This window comes from Schistocerca piceifrons, chromosome 3 (assembly GCF_021461385.2).
Source record: "Schistocerca piceifrons isolate TAMUIC-IGC-003096 chromosome 3, iqSchPice1.1, whole genome shotgun sequence".
NCBI lineage: Eukaryota > Metazoa > Arthropoda > Insecta > Orthoptera > Acrididae > Schistocerca > Schistocerca piceifrons.
This window is the reverse complement of record NC_060140.1, coordinates 834,040,789-834,060,938: the sequence shown is the minus strand read 5'-3', so window position 1 is coordinate 834,060,938 and position 20,150 is coordinate 834,040,789.

Here is a 20,150-nt window from a genome sequence, read left to right as displayed (position 1 = left end):
CCAGAAATCTGTAGTATCGGCGTTTGGCGTTTGCTGTCCTCCTGTGAAAATCTCTGAAACTGCGTACTATGTGTAAAGAGTGCGTAGGTTGCCTGCTCCCACACAATGTAGCGGAATTTGCTTTTAAGCCGAACATGGGGTCGTTCCTCCTTTCCCTCGGACGAACGCTATCTACTCCACTGGCGGCCACTGGCCGACATAGATGGGTTGGGACTGGCTTCCTGGCTTGCGGTTGCCTATCTAGAACTAAAATCTCCTGTGAGCATTGTGTCTGGAATGTATGTGTGTACACCAGCCTCGAGCATTTCAACCACGGTGCGCACTTGCGATTTATTAGTTATTTGCATGTCGTTTACATGAATTCATTCATTAACTTCATCTTATCGAGTTTGGTTCGAATGAATCGTCTTGATGTGCAGAATTGGATTGTGAGGGTGGAAATGTAAGCAATGTAGGTCAGGAGACCATGACATCTTACAGTATGTATGTATATATCAAACCGGGAACGTAGAAACGACGGAGAGGCTTCGTCCCGGTGTAGCCCTCAGTGGTTCACAACCCCACAACAAGCCACAGCAGTCCAACCTGTTCACCACCGCCTCACACCACACCCAGGGCTGTTGTGCGGTTCGGCCCCCAGTGGACCACCTCGGTAACGTCTCATACCAGACGAGTGTAGCCCCAAATGTTTGTGTAGTACAATACTTATGGTGTACGCGTACGTGGAAACGGTGTTTGCTCAGCAATCTCAAACACAGTGTAACTGAGGTGGAATAAGGGGAACCAGCCTGCATTCGCAGAGGTAGGGGGAAAACCGCCTTAAAAATCATCCACAAGCTGGCCAGCACACCGGAAGTCGACACTAATCCGCCGGGCGGATTCTTGCCGGGGCCCGGCACGTCTTCCTGCCCAGGAAGCAGCGCGTTAGCCCGCGCGGCTTGCCGGAAGGGCATTTCAGACATTAGTAGAGTCCATGTCACGTCATGTTGCAGCCCTTCTGCGTTCTCGCGGGGGCCATAGACTATACTAAGCAGGGGTACCAGTTTCTTTGGTTCTTCAATGTATAATACAGCACTTACTTGCAATTATCCACTCTCTTATTGTATTCGCTCATTTACTATGAAAGTAAAATGATGGAGCAATTGCTGTAGTTTAAATATTATGATCACTGTTTCATAATATTTCCTAAAATTCTCATGGTGAAAGTATTTGTTGCCAGACTTACGAACAAGATTGCGCTGAGGCAATGCTGAATTCTCCGAGGTTCCTGATTTTGGTATGCAATTGACACTTATTTCCCTTTGTTATTTTCTGTGTGACGATTAACAGAGCTTAGCACGTTCTTCACCATCATTCAGTGCCTTTACCACAGCAGATCTCCCACTTGCCACGGTCGGAATCGATTCGCTTTGCTCTCGCATCCCTGCTCCTGGCAGATTTTCACCTGGCTGGAAAATTCCTTTTAACATGGAAATATTTCTCTACCCTCCAGTCGCACACGAGCTTCTATTACAGCCCGAAACGTTCCACAATTCTCGGGCAAACGCAGGAATGGAATTTAGCCGCGAGCTGCTTCCTCCCAACTATAAATTACGAGGGACTGTCGGTGTCGCGTTTCTGTTATACAGGAGCGTGCTTTGTCTCAGGTGAATTTTGCGTCAGCAGGTCTTCAAAAAGTGAGCTGTTGTGCTCCGAGACGCCTGGCAGATCTGCTGCTCCTTTACGTTGTGTAGTTGGGCTGTGAAATGTGTTTATAAATATATCAAACATATGTGATCCAATTGTACTGCGACAATCGTTATTCCATAGTTTGCTAGTTTCAAATGACTTACCCTTGGACCATCTGACCATCTCGATCTTATTCATACTATTTTCACATGTTCTTGAATAATCTACTTTAGAGTAAATTCACTACTGTATACTAACAAACACAGCTTTGCTCCAGTATTGTCGTTATCCCTCACGCGTTATCCGGAAAGCATAGAGGGGATTCCAGACTAATTATACTCTACAGTTTGCGTTCGAGAAAACGAAGAGGTTACACTCGGAATGAATCAAAGAGGTAATTAGCTTTTGTATGGTTTTAGGGTACTTCTAACTCTTACCTAAAAGTCACAAATGACAGAAGCTGTCATCCTGCAAAAGTTTCAGTATGATAAACAACACAAATGTATCGAATCCAGCAAAGCTTTCCAGTGTAAATCCTTATGCGATTACTAACTTATCGATAAAAGCCTCGACATTTACATCACTTTGCCAGTACTCATTACTGAAGACAAGACACTTTGTGGAACTATGACTAGGGTATTATCCACAATCAGTGCACGTGTTGTATCAAAATAGATTTACTTTACTCTTTTTAATTTGCTGATATCATATGGATTACTGTTTTGGAGCACCTCAGTTCAAGCCGAGAGAATGCATTTAGACTCCAAATAAGCCATCAGGGTGGTAAATGGCGCACATTCACGAAGCTTGTTTGTTGACCAAAATTGTACACGCTTCTATGTGACTAGTTGTAGATCCTTATACTGACATCTTCCTACATCTGTTCGCTTATGAAATTTGTGATTTCCAGCCACGGACAGCAGAAACTATTTAGTAAACACAGGACAGATGAACTGCTTTGTCTTGTCAGAACATCATTTAAGTATGATTCTAAGACTACGTGAAACACATTACCCTGAGACCTTATAGCTGTTTTGATGGAAAATCATTTGCTAGAATGAATGAAACAGTAAACAGTACTGTTGACTTGAGAATATCTTACGCACACCTAATCATGTTCTTGTGCAGTAAGTTATCAAAATATATTGGAAAGTTGGAAAAAATTTTCATGTAAACTGTATGCATGATGGTGTATCAGTTCGAGCTATGCTGACTTGATTCTTCTATGGTGAACTCGAGCCAAGCCCAGCAAGCACCATGATACATCACATCAACATTTCGCGGAAGGCATTCTCCCACTATCAGCGAAGTGGCGCAGTGGTAAGACACTAGATACGCACTCGCGAGGAAGTCGGTTCTGACCACTGTACACCCATCCGCATTTAGATTTTCCTTGATTCCCATAAATCACTTACGCCTAAAGACAGGGTGGTTCGTTTCGAATATCAGGACAGATTTTGTTCCCCACACTTCCCACTCGGAGTTCGTGCTGTGTCTCTCATCACCTCATCGTCGAAGGGACTATATATCATAAATTTCTTTCCTTTACCTTACACCCACATCTCGCCATGTCATATAGCCTTTTCGTCCCAAATACTACTGAGGAGGTTGCCGTGATCGATGCCCAGAGAGAGAACCGCGCTACTGCCAACAGTAACACAAATCTTCTCTCCAAGTAACACACATCTTCCCTCCATGTGGAATGAATAGGTATTTGGTATTTAACTTAGTATATTGATTCACAATCAAGCGAGCAAAACCTATACATCTCCCTTTCTCAGTCCCTTGCTGAGAGATAGTTGATACTGAATATGTCACCTATCAACAGAATTCGAATTACATACCTGGGTTCCAAGACCTTAACGACTGCGGTTCTGGTATGTGAAATGGTTATTACGGTTGGTGATGACTGCATAACTTTTGGATGTTGACTCTGTATCATAAGAATTGCATATTAATGTTTCTCGTTCATATTTTTACATTTTATTTGCTCTATGATTTCATTTTCGTGTGGTCTAATCTAGTTCCAAAGAAAAATGTTACTGAGATAAGCTGCAAGATGTAATATTTGTGCTTGCGACACAATTCGTGATCTGTTTTCTACGCGTAAATGGTGATTTCCAGAGCATGCCATAATATTCACTGTTTTACGAGGGTGTGCGAAAAATTAATGCCTCCGAATTTCTATGTTAAAACTTCTAAACATTTTTAAATAAGACGGACTTTATTAACATTCTAAATCTTTATTCTTCATGTATACAGGTTTATTTCTCAATATGGTCATCCTGGCGATGAACACATTTCTCACAACGAGAGACTAGTATGCTAATACCGTCACTGTAGAATATATGATTTTGTTGGCGAAGCCACACCACACCTCTACTTGCTCCGCTTCATCACTGTCAAAGAGAAGTTCCTGGAGGTGAGATTTAAGGAAAGGAGGGTCTGGAAATGTAACGCTGAAGGAAAGGCCTCTCCATGTGTGGACGAATTCTTAGAATTCGAGCTTTCAGTTTTCTAAATGTTTCGCTGTATCTTGCAGAGTCTAAGGTGGTGCCTTTAGGCATAAATTCCAATTTTACACACCCTGAACATCCCATAACACGACGAGCGTGACAATTTTCTGTTATTGTCATGATCTTCAACTTTTTTGTCGTTGGTAATACTTTGTGGCAGAACTCAGTTAATGCTCTCTTGTTTTCTGGCTCAAAATGGAAAACCCAGGTTTCATCCTCTGTCCAAGCGTTCTGAAGGAACCCATCACCTTCACGCTCAGAACGTAAAAGAAACTGTTGAGAGATGTCTAATCTGGCTTCTTTCATGTCAATAGGGAACATTCTACGTACCCATGTTGCACACAGTTTTCTGTACCGCATCTCTGCAATGATGGCCTCTTTACGCTCTCGTGATACGCCGCTCTTACTTGAGTTATTTGGTTCCAAAATGTTCTTTATCCAATCCCCATAAATTTCGGTAATTATTAAAAAACGTGTTTAACAATTTCTGTTGTATGTATAAACTTGAAATTTTTTCTGCATGTTTCTCAGTTATCTATTTTAGTTATAAAAAAACACCATAAAAATAACTTATATCAAAATTTTATTATAAATAAAAAACTCTTGGATAAGGGACTTTTTGGAACCAAAATATGGAGAAGAGACATTTTGAAAATAAGAACTTTGGATAAGAGACAGTTTGAAAAAGAAAATACGGGAAAAATTGTAAACAATGTTTGTTTAGTAAATGTATATATTTTAATTTTTGTGGAAACAATGTCTGTAGGTATTTTTAAAACAACTGAACTAATTTCTGGTTAAGTTAGGAAAACAGATAAAAATATACATTTACCAGAAAAGTATTAAAAAATAACATTACATTAAAACTACGCACATTAGAGAAAACATGAACTTAAAAGTGCCTTAAGGGTAGTTATTTACTTATTTAAATTTGGATTTGTCCTGTTAACTGCTGTGAAATAATTAAAAGCCATTTTCATCGTCCATGTGTCCACCGGCGTTTTCATCATCAGATTGTTCTTAAGGTCTAATCTGTATTGGATTGAATATAATATTTTTGTAGAAGGCCAGGTCTTCATTCTGAGTCCAGTTTTCTCCAAAGTGAAGAGTCAGAATCTTGTTGACATCTTTATTTTCAGCTCTTTTACTGTTACTCCAGGTAGTACTAATGGTAGTTCAAAGTTTTGAACTTTATATCCAGGTTAGAGTACTTTTTGCGGCTTTCCGAGATTGGTGTTATACCATGGTTCACATACAACAAGTACTTCACAGGTTGGCACATTGCCTAGTGCTATAATAAACAATTTAGCAACTGAAAATTTGAAGTGCCGCTTTCCAGGCTTCTTTTGGTAATTTTCACATACCGTCTTCTAGTCAAAAATATTACAGCTGTCAGTAATACTGAAAGCCGCTACAAATTCCTAAAAGATTTCAATGTATTTCTCAGGGTTAATGATAGTGTCATAATTATGAATTTCCTTCTCAGTTCTCCCAAATTCACGGTCAGGCGGCATGTACGAATGACCTGGTTCACGGAATACTAAAGCAATGTCTTTAATATTTGGCAGTGCTTCATTTACCAAGCAGTATTGAAGTAAAATCATCATTGAACTGTTTCGGTTTTGTCCTCCACACCTTACAGTGGTCACCTCTTCCAAGCAAGTATTTTTTAGCCTGTGACTAATTGCTGATGCAATTTCATTCGAACCTTTTTTGAAGTCCGATTCTGTCCGGTGATATATATAAAACACGGTCTTTTGTCTGCTTATCTTTAGATGTACCTTGGCAGGTACCTTGGCAGGTAAATAGAACTGTCGACCATAGTAAGCTGCCTGGTCAGGGATTTTGGGTAAAACCAAATTCTTTTGACAGTCAAGGGATAGGGTGATTTAACTTTCATTTTCAGTTTTCAGCAAATTAAAGAATGGATCTGTGCTCTTTTCGTGGAGACTGAAATCAATTTCAACCGATTTGTCCCCGTTATCTAATTTCAACTGAAACTTGGTGCATTTGGAGCACTTGTCCACACCAGGAGAGCGAAAGCTTAAGTTACAATCTTTGATAAATATTTCATAACAAAATGAATATGGAACTTGAAGATCGCCTTCTACTCTTGATTTTTAAGCCTTGTGAAACTTGCTTATTGAAAGATGGCTCGAAAAATACTGTCTTGTAATTCTAGTGTTTCTGCAATAATGTTTATCAAGTGGACAAAGACTCTTTATGAATGGCTTTACAGAATGCCTTTTAGCCTCTAAGAGCTTAGACATATTGTCTCCTCCTCTATTCTGTACAGCTATATTTCTGGAGTGGAAATGTCTCTTACAAACTAGTTGAGCTCTTTTCTCACTAACACCAAGTTTGCCACAAAAGGATTTCTTACAAAACCGAACCAAAGAAAAGTTTCTAGATTTGGTATGTGGAATTAGATAGCGAATCCAATTTTTAGTTATTTGTTTCGGTTCATGTTGATTAGTTTCCTCCGTTTGGGTGTCTCACTCACAGTATATTTAAGTGTATAGTTATTCTGATCAATTTTATTCTTAGAAGAAATCTTACATTGTAAGCTGATCACAGTTATAAACTTGATCAGATTGAAGGCACTGTAGTAGTCTTGGCAAAGTCTTTGACGTGTAGAGCTTCCGCTTTTCTATTGTCTTTTTCCATTTATCTGGATCCTTTAAACGTTTCTTTGCTTTGTTCTTCTGGCATGAAGTTATCTTCGGCCACTTCATAACCCGTTATTCAGTAGTTTGAGGTTGTAGTTCCTCCATTGGTTAACAACAAACTTCATCAACTCTTTTGGCCTATAACACTCCCTGTACAGTACACTTTTAAAACAAGGGGCTCACTTTAAACGCAGAATAAGACTTAAAAATAGCCTAATTTCAGTTACCGGTAAGAATTTTGACAATAAAAACTAGCAAAAACGCCATGGTGAACACACAAAACAAGAACTAACTTCACAATAAACAAAAAAAAAAAACTAACTTATCGTCAACAGTAAATAAAACGTAGCTTCAGCTGACCGCCAGTTCTACCACAACACGTTTCATTGGAAAAACACCCTACATAAGGATTTTAAATTATACTATTCCTTAAAATGGTTGGTAGTTGTACTGTGTGTATGAGTTGCTTTTGAAAAAAATGACACAATTCTTATAAGAAGCAAAAGACATTCGGTCGTTTTGTTACAAAAATTAACGGTAGATGTGTCGGCTATGGTGGATTGGATAAGGGACGTTCTGAAACTAAACAGGCATATTTCCGGATTTTATGATTAAATTGTAATGGTTTAAAGGACGTTTTAAACGAAAACCGTAGTTTAATATGATGTAAAAAAAATTGATGAATGCTATGGTAACAATAACTCAATTTCCGCAAAAATTGGATAAAGGACGTTTTGGAAATGAGCGTCTCACTTGAGAGCTGTTATGATTTATCCTACCATTTTCTCTGAAAGATCATCAACCCAATTTTCATCAATATGGTCGGTTGACATATTTAATCGTCCACCCTCAGCTCTGTGATACCCATTGAGGTTAGCACCACCGTCTCCGTCATTATAAGCACGAACAACCCAAACTCGCACATTACTGATACAATCATAGCCGTACACACCTTTCATTCTTCTAAGACTTTTAATTGGAGGCACGTTTTCTGCGGTTGGAAACTCGACCGAGTTATGTAACACACTGCCACGTCACGCGCTACAGTTCGGAACCCTCTAGTGGCAGAAGGCTGCAACTTGTGTCAGCAAAGCGATGAAGTCGCTAAAGTAATACGCATGATATGTAATACCAGAACCGTTAAAATTTGTTTTGTGATTGAAACTTTTAATTCTGAGATAATTGCACCTGTAAGTAATGGACATACACTTCTTTAACAACTCCGGTAGGCGCAGCCGTTTCAAATTGTTACAGAAATTGAATGGCATAAGAAATGTGGTACGAGGGGCGTTGAATAAGTATTGAAAGACTTATTTTTCTATAGAGAATTTTGACTTTTTTTCAGGATCCCAGTACAGCACATTATTGCCCACGTTTTTGGCTACAACACCCTACTATTCAACATAATCTCGGGTCAATGCGACGGCCTTACGCTGCCGTACTGTGAGAGCCTATACGCCCGCGCGGTGCCACCCTACTGCTTCACGTCGGAGCCAACATCTTGCTGGATCAATAACTTCTCCGTAATCAATGTACAGCTTTCCGTGGAGTGCATCCTTTACTGGGTCAAACAGATGGAAGATAGAAGGTCTGAGATCCCGGCTGTAGGGTAAAAGAGGAAGAACAGTCCAATGAAGTCTTCTGAGCTCATCTCGGAAGAGCAGACGTATGTCAGGCCTTCCGCTGCAGAAGAAGTTCGTTTGCATTTTTGTGGCGACGAAGACGCTTAAGTCATATCTTCAATATCCGGAGAGTAGCACAGTACATTTACGAGCTGATCGTTGCAACATGACGGAGGATATCGAGCAGACTCACCCTTCAGAGTCCCAGAAGACCGTCGCCATTATATTGCTGACTTATTATTCGGAGGAAAGGCGGTGTAGGGCCACTGCGTGGATTGCCATTTTGTTTGTGATTGGAAGTGACCAATCCTTGTATCATCTTCTGTGACGATGTTCGACCGAAATTGTCACGATCATACTCGTAATGGGCAAGCAACAGAGACGCCCAGTTGTGTAGCGAGGTATGGTTGTGATCCTTCGAGCACCTCGAATAAGAATATCCACACGTTACAACATTGCAGGAGTCACAGCCGTGAGCAGCCTGCTGGCACGCGGGGCACTAGACAGGAATACGCGACCTTCTTGTGATGATGACAGACGCCTCGCCCAATTTGTTCACTGCCACATCTCGCATAAATTTTGCAAACGCCTGTGAATATCTGTGATTCTCTGAAAATGACAACTCTTTGCTTAGGACGTACCTCCGATACAGACGCCATTTTGAAGGCTGTATAGCGCCGCTACCTGTCGGAACTCCATGAAACTAGAGGGTCTGAAGCGGGAATACTCCTTGTAGGGAAGCAGCCTACTCACGCAGTATAAAATTCTCATCAGTCTTTCCATTGTGTGCCAGCCTAGTCCGCTGTAACTAGCTCTGACGTCATAAATGCTGCGCAATGCTTTAAAAATCAAGTAAACAACCTGAAACGGTTCTAGCATGTCAGGAGTAATACTAAATCAATATGTGTTGAATGTCAGTTCAATAACTTAACCATTTTCAAAATTTGGACGTTTTTCTGTAAAAATCATTGGCGCAATAGAAAAGAGCTACAGACTTAAAAATTTATATTTAGATTCCTTTTTCATAATAATTTAGTAGAAACAGTATTTTGGATCTCACAAATTAAAATTTTTATTGAAATTCATGATTGTCTGGTTTTTGTCTTAGAAATTAAGGAAGCAAGATAGATTAAGTAGGCGAATAAATAAGGCTAGGATGTTTAAATTTAAGTAGAAGGGAGATTCGCTATAATCATAAAGATGTGAGAAGTTTCATCTGAATAACTATAAAACTATAGCGATAGCGTATCTCCAAAGAGCAAGTTCAGAGCTCGTCTACTGCGTGTAGTGTAATTAAATTAATTCTCTCGCCCAAAATATTGGACTTAGCCTCGTTAGACTTTTATTATGATTACTTACCTGTGTGCTGATTGCACATTTAAATTGTGAGCATCATTGGCCATCAGCGAAGGAAGCGATGATTTATTCTGTAAATTGAAGTGGTGCATTACTATCCTAGCCGCTAGTCGGGAGAGCAATTTTGATCAGGCGTTCCCTTAGCCGTCCGCACCGCGGCTTTATATATAAGAACGCTGCGCGAGGAAAAAGGCCCCAGTTCTATCCAGACGCTGATTAGCGCACCATCTGTGTCGGGAATCGCATCGCATCGGTATCATTGCTATAAAGAGCCTCAGATGCTGTAATAAGTTACTCGGAATTCGCGTAACCATGATATCGTTTTCGAGTGAAGTGTTAATTCTGGGATGACTTTAATGATCTATCTTCAGTTTGCGTATGTCGTATTTTCACGTGCCGCCGCGGGACAAATATTCTACCATTTTTTAGCGTGGCGTTTGATGAACCTTATCATCAACTTATGGCGAGCATTCACTTAAACATTTAATTTGAACAGTTATAGTTGCATCAGCGAATTAGACTCTGAACTGCCTTGTTAGTTGGATTGTGTGGATGCTTTTTGGTTTGTGACTTTCAGAATATGGTGAAGATTTTTAGGGAATCGTTTTTGATTATGAACCCCAGACAATCTCCTAATTCCTCAGAGCTATAAGCTGTAGCTATAAGTGTATTTCTCAGATGAAGTGGGCACTAGGAATTCTAATTACAGGCTTCACGTTTTGCTAATCACTTTCTGGTTGCCAATATTGTAGTTAGAGAGCCAGTGTTGAGAACGGCAAAAGACAGCATAAATAATAGGAACATTTATACAACAATTAATTCCACGCGCCGCCCCACATATGGTTAATAGGCCGGGAAATGCATCTTTTCTACATTACACAAAATATTATTAACAAGTATAAATTGCACCAGCCTCCCCACATCCTCAATGTCCCACAACAAATGCCGCGTTTTTGAAACTGGCCTAGAAAAAACAGTGTTGCATTACTTACTGAACTTTTTAAATAAAAGGTACTTTATTGACATTCCACATCTTTACTCTTCAAGTCTACCATTTAACCTCTCAACATAGTTACGCTGGCGACGAACACATTTCTCCCAGCGAAAGACCATTTTATTGATACTGTTACTGTAGATTGTTTGACTTGGTTGTTGGAGCGATCGCCTCACCTCTGCTTGCACCGCCTCATCACTATCAGAGTGCCGTTTGGGACGATAAAGAGATGAAAATAAGATGGGGCCAAGTCGGGACTGTATAGAGGATGATCACTGATAGTGAATCAAAGGCGTCGGACTGCTGCAGATTTCGGACCTCTGGTAGATGATCACACTGTAGGAGAGGGGGATCCATGTGTGCACCAAATCCCTCTTGGTTAGAAACTCGGTTACAGGATGCTGTTTCTCACGCACCAACATAGTTACGTTGGAAACCGCCGTGGTACACACTGAAATTCGAAGACCTCTAGCGGCAGGGGGTTGTAACGTGCATCAGCGAAGACCGAGTAATATTCTTGACATGTAATACCTCAGACGATTTTGAGAATGGTATAAAAAATTCGAATGAACTTTTCAACGCGCACTCGTACGTGGTGCTTCCAATATCATAGCATTTGAATTGGGACTATTTTCACTTGTAAAGGATCTCTAAATACTGTAAAGAAATATTTAAAATTATATTTCAGGTTATTAATACGACATTTGGTTCTCTCTAACAATAGAAGTATCAGTACAACACTGTTCTTCCCTCGATAGCTCTTGTACTGACGGTCCACTCATACCCTCAATAATTGGGACATCACTGAAACTGTATTTAGTCAAATAATTTGTATGAACATTACCCTTCTTCATGTGCTTTCTCGTCATATTGGCAGTTTGCAGTTCTCTTTCATCGACAGAATACTTGAATTTCAATAGTTTATTTTCTTTACATAATTTTTCGGATTGAGTATTTTTCCTTTGCTACTTCCTCAGCATTCCTTGTAAATCAGATGTCAAATTGCGACACATGTCCCGATAATTTGGGCCTTCTTCTGGATCCCTATAGACACTTCGCTCTGTTTTTGCTTCTTCTACTTTTTCTCCTTCCATGTACTCTGCTAAATCATTAAGAGGTAACAGTCCTTCGCACCATCGAGAATTCGATTTAGCATCCCCAAAAACCCTGCCAAAATTACATCAGCATTAAGGCCTTCAACTCCTAATACTCTTCATTTCATTTCTCTCTGTTGACATTCCACTAACGTTTCGATGTGTTCTTTCAAACCGGACCAGAAGTCCTGGTAGAGGTGTGTGACCATGAAACAGTAACTATGAAAGTGGATGTAAAATGTAATACTACAGATCGACTATGAAAATGAATACAGAAATTCTGGTAAGTTCCATAAGTAACACAGATCAAGATAGTATTGATTCATTTCTTGTGCTCATGACAAGTTTCGGGTGTAGCCCATCGTCAGATGACCTGGTAACAAATAATAAGGAAAAGGGCGATTAATGATACCATATTCTACATCCTTACCAAAGAAATAAGTTCTATCGATCTCAAATGATATTAACTGCACACAATTTAGAAAAACATAAGTACACACCATCTAAGATCATTATATGCATTGACAAGGGATTGACAAGGACGTTGAAATACTCGAACGTCCCTAAAAATGTGAAGTAAAACATGTGCTGTTGTGTACGAAAAGCAGGCCTAACCAGTAACTGACGACAATTACAGTGTCAGGGCACGGATAACGGAGCCATGGCTTAAGCACAAATCGCTAGAGAGCAGCACTTCTAATGACGTGTAAGATCGAAAATGGTAATGCAAGTAGTGGAAGCGCGTTGGGGTATCATTTAAAGGAGAACTAATATCAGCTTGAAAATAGTAAAAACGACATGTCCATTTTGCATTTTGGTAATAAAGTATAGTACTGGCCATTTTAGAAGAAATTGAAATATATGTGAGTGATCAGGGAGACCCTGAACTTACAACTAATGAGCAGATTTCATGCAGTCGCAGGCGGTTCTTTGATTTTTCAGTGATTAACTTGTGGGTAGGAAAAACAATGAGTCCCCATTGACCTCTTCTTTATTTTAACTTTTTCTATGGAATTCTTAATGAACATCTGTAATTTTATTAGCGAACTGTTTTTTGTAAGTCATACTGCAAACGTAAAGTATCCATGTAACTGTAAGTTTCTTTTATGAAATCTGCACTAATGCATTATGTTTTCCTGTTCCCTTTCTTGCACAAATGTGCTGGTAAAAACGAAATAATTACTTCAATTCATTTTGTTTTATTGAAAAATAATTATTTTAATTAACTTTGTATCGGATGGTATGACCTCTACTGAAGTTATGAACAAGTAATGCCGAATGTGATTCTATATGACGTTGTTACAAATAGTATGTCTTGTACTATTATACTGTTTTTAGAACTGATCTTTATGCACATTAGTGCTGATTGAGCTTTTATTATTTTATATAAGATTTTGATTTTACATGTCATCAGAAGTGCTGACCTCTAGTGAGTGGTACGAGCTCCGTTAGCGGGGCTTTGGGACTGTAACTTAGTCAGCTACTGTTTTGCTTGGTATTTGTATGGACGTTAATCAAAGCCCTTGTCAGTGCGTATAGTGACTTTAGATTGTATGTACTAATGTTCTTCAAAATTGCGTACAGTAATTTATGTACTAATATTCTTCAAAATTGTGTTCAGTTAATTTCATTTGAGGTTTACAAAACCTCATGTCTTTGCTAAAGCTGCGTTGTATGACTTCGTTATATGCACTTCTCTTCATTACTTGTTACCACGTCATCTCATCTGATGCTGGTCAATGGCTGAAGCGTGTCATAAGCACAATAAAGAATTCAATTCATTTGGGTCTGTATTACCTATTTTACTAGTCAGCATTTTGATATTCACTTTCATAGTTGATCTGTGGTGTTACTTCAACAATTATTCTCCATTAATACACCTTCCAGCTTGACCTCCAGAATGGACTCTATTGTATATGAATTGGTAGCTTCCCACTTCTTCAAAGCATCGTTTGAAATTACCGTGGCCTGTCTTTCAGTGTCTAGAATCATTACCACTTCAATATTACCAAATATTACAGTAGTGTCGCTACAGAAAACAGATTTCTTTAAAGTGGGATTGTCTTCCTATAAATCTTCTCTAATATCTTCACTACTCAGTGTATTTATAAAGAAATGTTCTTCTCTTGTAGCTATGTTATTCGAGAATATGTGGATGGTAAGTAAACTTTTTTCTTTAGTCCGAGTTCTTCTAGTTTTAGAAGAAGTCTTACTGTTAATGATACGCTCGTGATACAAGGCGTCAACATCAACGACTCCAAGCCTTCGTGAATTAACTACAGCACTGTTCTGCAAATAAGCTTCTGTACTCTAATCCTTGTGTCCCTAAAATCTTTTATCCTTTTCAATGTTTCCATTAGAAAACCGGTTTGAAAAGGCTCTATTAAAAGATTTCGTGTTCCCATACTTGCCTCGGCTATTGAAATATTGTCACTGCGTTTTATTTGTGACTGCGATTGGAGATCCTATTTTTTACGTTACTGTTGTGAAGTCCACTTCTCTTGCCTTGTTTAGGCTTGTTGTGTTAACAAGTGTCTCCTCGAAAACCGGTTCTATTCCTCGTCCAGTAATTGTTTAATCTATCCCTAGTTCTGTTTTTATCCTTGCTTTACGTAAGGGTCTTTGTCTAGAAATTGCATTCTGACTGTGCAGAATGTCTTTCTGGCTGAAATATTTGCCTGTGATCTGCATAATTATTGCCACTTGAACTGTAAGATTCATAATCCTTCAACGTAAAACTAAACTGTTCCATACTCTCTTTCCTGCGTGGGATAGCAGTCGCCTGTAGGTGTTGTGGCAACTTTGTAATGAATATACGCATCAGTTCTCCGACTTCTAGTGACCGGAACAACAGCAAATTCTTATGGTAATAATGCTTTAAAAATTGAGCTATGGTTTCCTATTTGTCACCATGTGAATGAATAGTTGTGAACGTCGAATACCTTTCTACATTCTCTTTGGACTGTCGTCGTTGTGGCCAGTATCTTTCTAGAAACTTCTACAGAGATTCCTCTGCAGTGTAGAAATGTTGAGCCACAGACATTGTTTGGAGCTTCGTGCATCCATCTAGATAAGTACTGGCTCTTCTGATATCCAGGAGTATCCGCGTGCACTACGAGTACCACGGGGGAATTTGCCACATGGTAATCTTCTCGACAATTATCTGGTCCTGCATTTCGCTCAGGTTCTAGAAGCTTTCGCTAACATCAGTAAGTTGCTGCTTTACTGTGCGTTCTCTGATCTTAAGCTGTCCTTGTGATGAAGAGCTTCTTTCCTCATTCTGAAATTTAGTGTCTACTTGATTCAAGTTTGTCTTTGATAACCTAATTCTGTAATACAACGCTCAGTTGTACTTTGGAATTAATTAATATGTACGTCATTACTGTTAATACATTTGCTATATTTTTGCAAAGTGCCTTTCACGCTTTCTCCTGACATTTCGATCTCTGTCATCAATGCAGTTTCTTCATGAAATCTCGATGGTAGTGTCTATTTCAACTGTGTTACGCTCACGCTTGCTGTTGTGCATCTTCATGACGTTCATCACCCTGTCTTTCGATTATTTGTAAATGTAATTGGAACTGGTCTTTTGCAAATCCTTAATCTGACGTGCCATGCATCTTGTGTGTCTATACAGTCGCTCGTGTGGCTTGCAGCTGTTGGCGCGACAACGCCAGCGGCAAACAGGTTTTAAGGGTGGCAGCCTCTCCTAGGTCACTGCAGCCTTTCGCCTGTTAAGCCGCGTGAAAGTTACAAACGATGATCTGTCTGCAATGAGGCCCACGAGAAAGACAGGACGTGGCACGTACGTCACAGCACGTGATACTACAGGTCTTACATTGACAGCAGCCGTCTCCGGCGGAGAGCGAATAAGTTTTTCAGAGGATATTAATAATCCTTGACTGCGCGTCTAAATGCATGCAAGTTCTCCATAGCACAAACAAAATGAAGACCTTTAGATGATACCTTGACTATTGATTTCCCACGGGACCCTGCACGTAGCCGAGCGTTTGCGAAGAATGGAGAACAAACTGACTACCGTGACGTCACAAGTTCGTTTCAGCACCCGTATATCTCGATTTCCCCCTTCGTTTTCCAGACGCATATCTCGTCGGCCCCGGTCTGCAAGCAGTGACGTCATGTCGCCTGCTATAGAGGCCTACGAGAAAAACAGCACGTACGGCACGAGGGTAGGCCTGAGCAAGTTCGCTCGCTCAGCGCAGCAGACGAAATGCATTTGTAATCGTGTTAACACGTAACTGGTTGTTTAAGTACTAACGAGAATTGCATATTATACTGAATTCTGCTTTTATGGAGTCTTACTGGTTACTAGTACTACAACAAAATACACGACTGTGAACTAGCTGTAATTTAAGATTTATGTTCTATATAACAGTTCGTTTATAGCATTTAGTCTCTACTGCTGTCCGCCCCGTTAGCTGAGTGGTCAGCGCGACAGAATGTCAACCCTAATGGCCCGGGTTCGATTCCCGACTGGGTCGGAGATTTTCTCCACTCAGGGACTGGGTGTTGTGTTGTCCTAATCATCATCCTTTCATCCTCATAGAGGGGCAAGTCGCCGAAGTGGCGTTATATGGAAAGACTTGCACCCGGCGAAGGGTCTACCAGAGGTGAGGCCCTAGTAGTTCATTCATTCGTTCGTCTCTACTGCTTAACAGTCCTCATATCATACAAGATGTGTAGTCCCTCATCCAACCGATAAAATTTTATTATACCCAGTACAGCCGTAACAAATTATTAGTAGGTTTATGGACTTATTATAGTTGTAGGGCTAATAAACAATAACACTCTATAATAGCGGATTCACAGTAGAGGATGCAGTTCTCATTTGTAAACAAACATGCAATTACGAGGTAACGGGCGCAGAAGCGTAGTTTGTCTGCTGAGCAAGCGCATCAGGCCGCGGCCTGTCTTTCTCGCAGGCTTCGCCTGCGGCAACGCTTGCTAGCACATGCCTGAGGCCTAAGGCTTTGTCCCCACCACCAGATTGTGACGTCATTTCCGGCTTGTCATTTTCCTTGCGTCAGTGTAACTTGGCAAACGTTACTTTCTGAGGTTGTTCACGACTTTTACTGACTCTGTCATACCCCACGACTTCCCTCAAATAAGGGTTGATGTTTTCCAAGTGCATACTATTGTTCCATTGACTTTGTCTCCTAAGTTAATCCATACCTTCTCTGAGTCAAGTAGCGATTCGTTCAAAGACGATACTTCGTGACCGCAGTAATGTCGTTTCTCTTTCTGACCGGCGTTATACCAAAATTGACGAATACTATGCATTTATTTGACCGCTGCACGCAAGGTACACAACTAAGCTTTCCTCTAAAAGCTGTTTCAGAATTAAATGAAAAAGAAGTGGGACACACTTTCAACACTATTACACTGTCCAAATCACTACGCTGAAATTGTGATCAGAGCATAAGTCTCGTTTTGCATAAAGAAGCAAGTCAAAAACACTGTCAATGTTGTTAGTCAATAATCTGTATTACAGACATTGGTCGCAGTTCTGTTCACAATACTACATGTGCAGTTTAATCAAAAGATTTCAACTGCAACTTATCCTGACATGGGAATCCATGTATACAGCATACTGTAATGACAGTTCTGCTTGCCATGTTGTTGCTAGTCTGAATTTTATAACTTCTCTACTTTTGCCAACGTCAGTTATTTTACTACCCTCAATGCAAAACTAGCCTAATTCTCTCACGCTGTCATTTACTAATCTTAATCATTCAGCGTCATCTGATTTAAGTTGACTACAGCCCTATATCTTGTTTTCTTCTTCTTTCGTTTCACCCTCTTTGGGGTCGCTGGATCAATCATTTCTTTGTGCGTTGTTCTTTTCTTAGGGCCCAGTATTTCTTCATTCTTTCTGATCTTCTTCTCCTCTCTTCTTCCGAGATGAAGGATTTGGACTTTTGTGTGGATTTGTCTTGGAACCTTATGTTTTCATCTTTAGTAATTAATTTAGCAGTTCGATCAATAAGTGAATTTTCTGAAATATTTAATTGCACTAGGTCTTTCTCAGTTTCTTTAAACCAGTTGGGCTTCGTTTTTCGGTTACGGAAGAAGTCAAAGATTTGTTTAGTTAATCTGTTGGAATTCATTCTGAGAAGATGACCATAAAAATTTATTCTCCTTTTTCGCATATAATCTGAAAGTTTTTCAATTTTTTTGTAGAGAGTTTCATTTTTGATGTATATAATCTTATTGTCTTGAAATTTTGGCCCAATGATTTTTCTTAAAATTTTTCTTTCCTTTACCTCAAGTTTCTCCATTTGGCCTTTGAAAATCATGTTAAGTGTTACTGCTACATACAGTGCTTCTGGCTTAATCACTGTCTTGTAATGTGTAATTTTGGAACCCCATGAAAGGGATTTTTGTTGTATGTATTTTTTGTTAGTTGGAAGGCCAATTCAAGTTTATTTTTTCTGGATTCCATTGCTTTGCTTTCCCCAGCATTCCAAGTAATCCATTCTCCGAGATATTTGAATTCTTTTACTATTTCAATCTTCTGTTCTTGAGCTTTGAGGTATTTACATGAGTGCTTGATGTTTGTCAATATCTTAGTTTTTTCAGAGGAGATGTGAAGACCAATTTTAGCTGCTTGTTTCTTTAGTTCAAGGATTTGCTCCCGTGCTTCTTCCATTGTTTCAGCAAACAGGGCCGTATCATCTGCAAAAGCAATGCAATTTGCTTTAAGGTTCTTCGTTTTGCAACCCAGTCTTATACCACTCTCAATATTTGTGTTCCATTCTCTGACTACTTTCTCAAGCGCAGAATTGAACAGCAACGGTGAGAGCCCATCGCCCTGTCGCACTCCCGTTTTTATTTCAAATGGTTCCGATAGTTCGCCCATAAATTTAACTTTCGAAAATGTATTTGTAAGGGTCGCTTTTATAATATTAGTTGTTTTCTTATCCAAACCCATTTCTTCCAGGACTGATAACAGAGATTCTCTATCAATCGAATCATATGCTTTTTTGAAATCAATGAAGGAGATTACGTATGTCTTTGCCCTTGATTTTTGGTATGCCATAATGTTTTTGAGGTTTAGTATTTGTTCCGAACATGATCTACCCTTTCTAAAACCTCCCTGGTATTCCCCGATTTGCGGATCCAATTGCGGCTCTGCCCTGTTCAAAAGGACTTTAGAAAGAATCTTGTACGTTATATCCAGCAGTGATATTCCTCTGTAATTGTTGGGGTCTGTCTACAAACCTTTCTTGTTTTAATTTACTATAATATTATATTTAGTATAATATAAATTTAAGTATTAGGGTGTCTTTTTGAAAATTATTTTTGAAGTTTAGCCTCATGCGGGAATCAAACTTGTACTAGAAACAGCACAGTAAAGAAGACAATAAAAGTTTCTCAAGTGCTGTGCGGTAGGAGAATTCAAAAGCTATGACGGTTAGATCGTTTAAATTATGAAGATGAGCAAAAATATAGTCGTGGAAAAAAGAAATTTACAGCACAGTTTGTGTAAAAGACCGGATCGCTTAAAAGGACACTTCTGATGGGTCAAGGAATTGTTAATTTGTAAATTTAGAGAGCAACTGGGAGAGGAAAAAATCGGAGAGGGAGACGAAGGCTTGATTACAGACTACAGCAATCTGTTTCAAATGCATGTAGGTGGCAGTAGTTGTGCGGAGATGAAGGGAGCTGACATGAGATAGAGCGTGCACAGCTGCTTAAAACCAGTCTTTGACCTGAAAACCACGAAATCATCACAATCCTCACAGCACTGCATGGGTGGTACGAAGAGGTGTAGTTGTTTTGTGATATTTTCGTTGTATGTGTATAACTGTAAGTGACTATTTCGTGGACAGAAAGTATCCATTACGTGCTCATCTAATTATTACACTTCAGTGGAATATTTCTTTCAGCTTTTGTAATTTTAAATGACATGTCATTACGGTACCTTTGTTTCAGCTATAGAGCTTTCATTAATAGTATTTCTTATTCTGTCTATTTGCATTACCTCCTGCTCCACGGGTACTGCGGTTTCTTACAAGGGAATGGCCCAGTAAAACATGTCGAAACTTACCCTCAAATCTTTCACACTGGAAGAAGACAACGAAAGAAATACACTGTCAAAAATTTTGCTGTTGAGAGGCACTGCAAGTATTAAGAAAAATAGCTGAAAATTACCAAATTCGTAATGCGCCAGGCGGCGGTAGAAATGTACACCCCCACGTGCGCTGTAG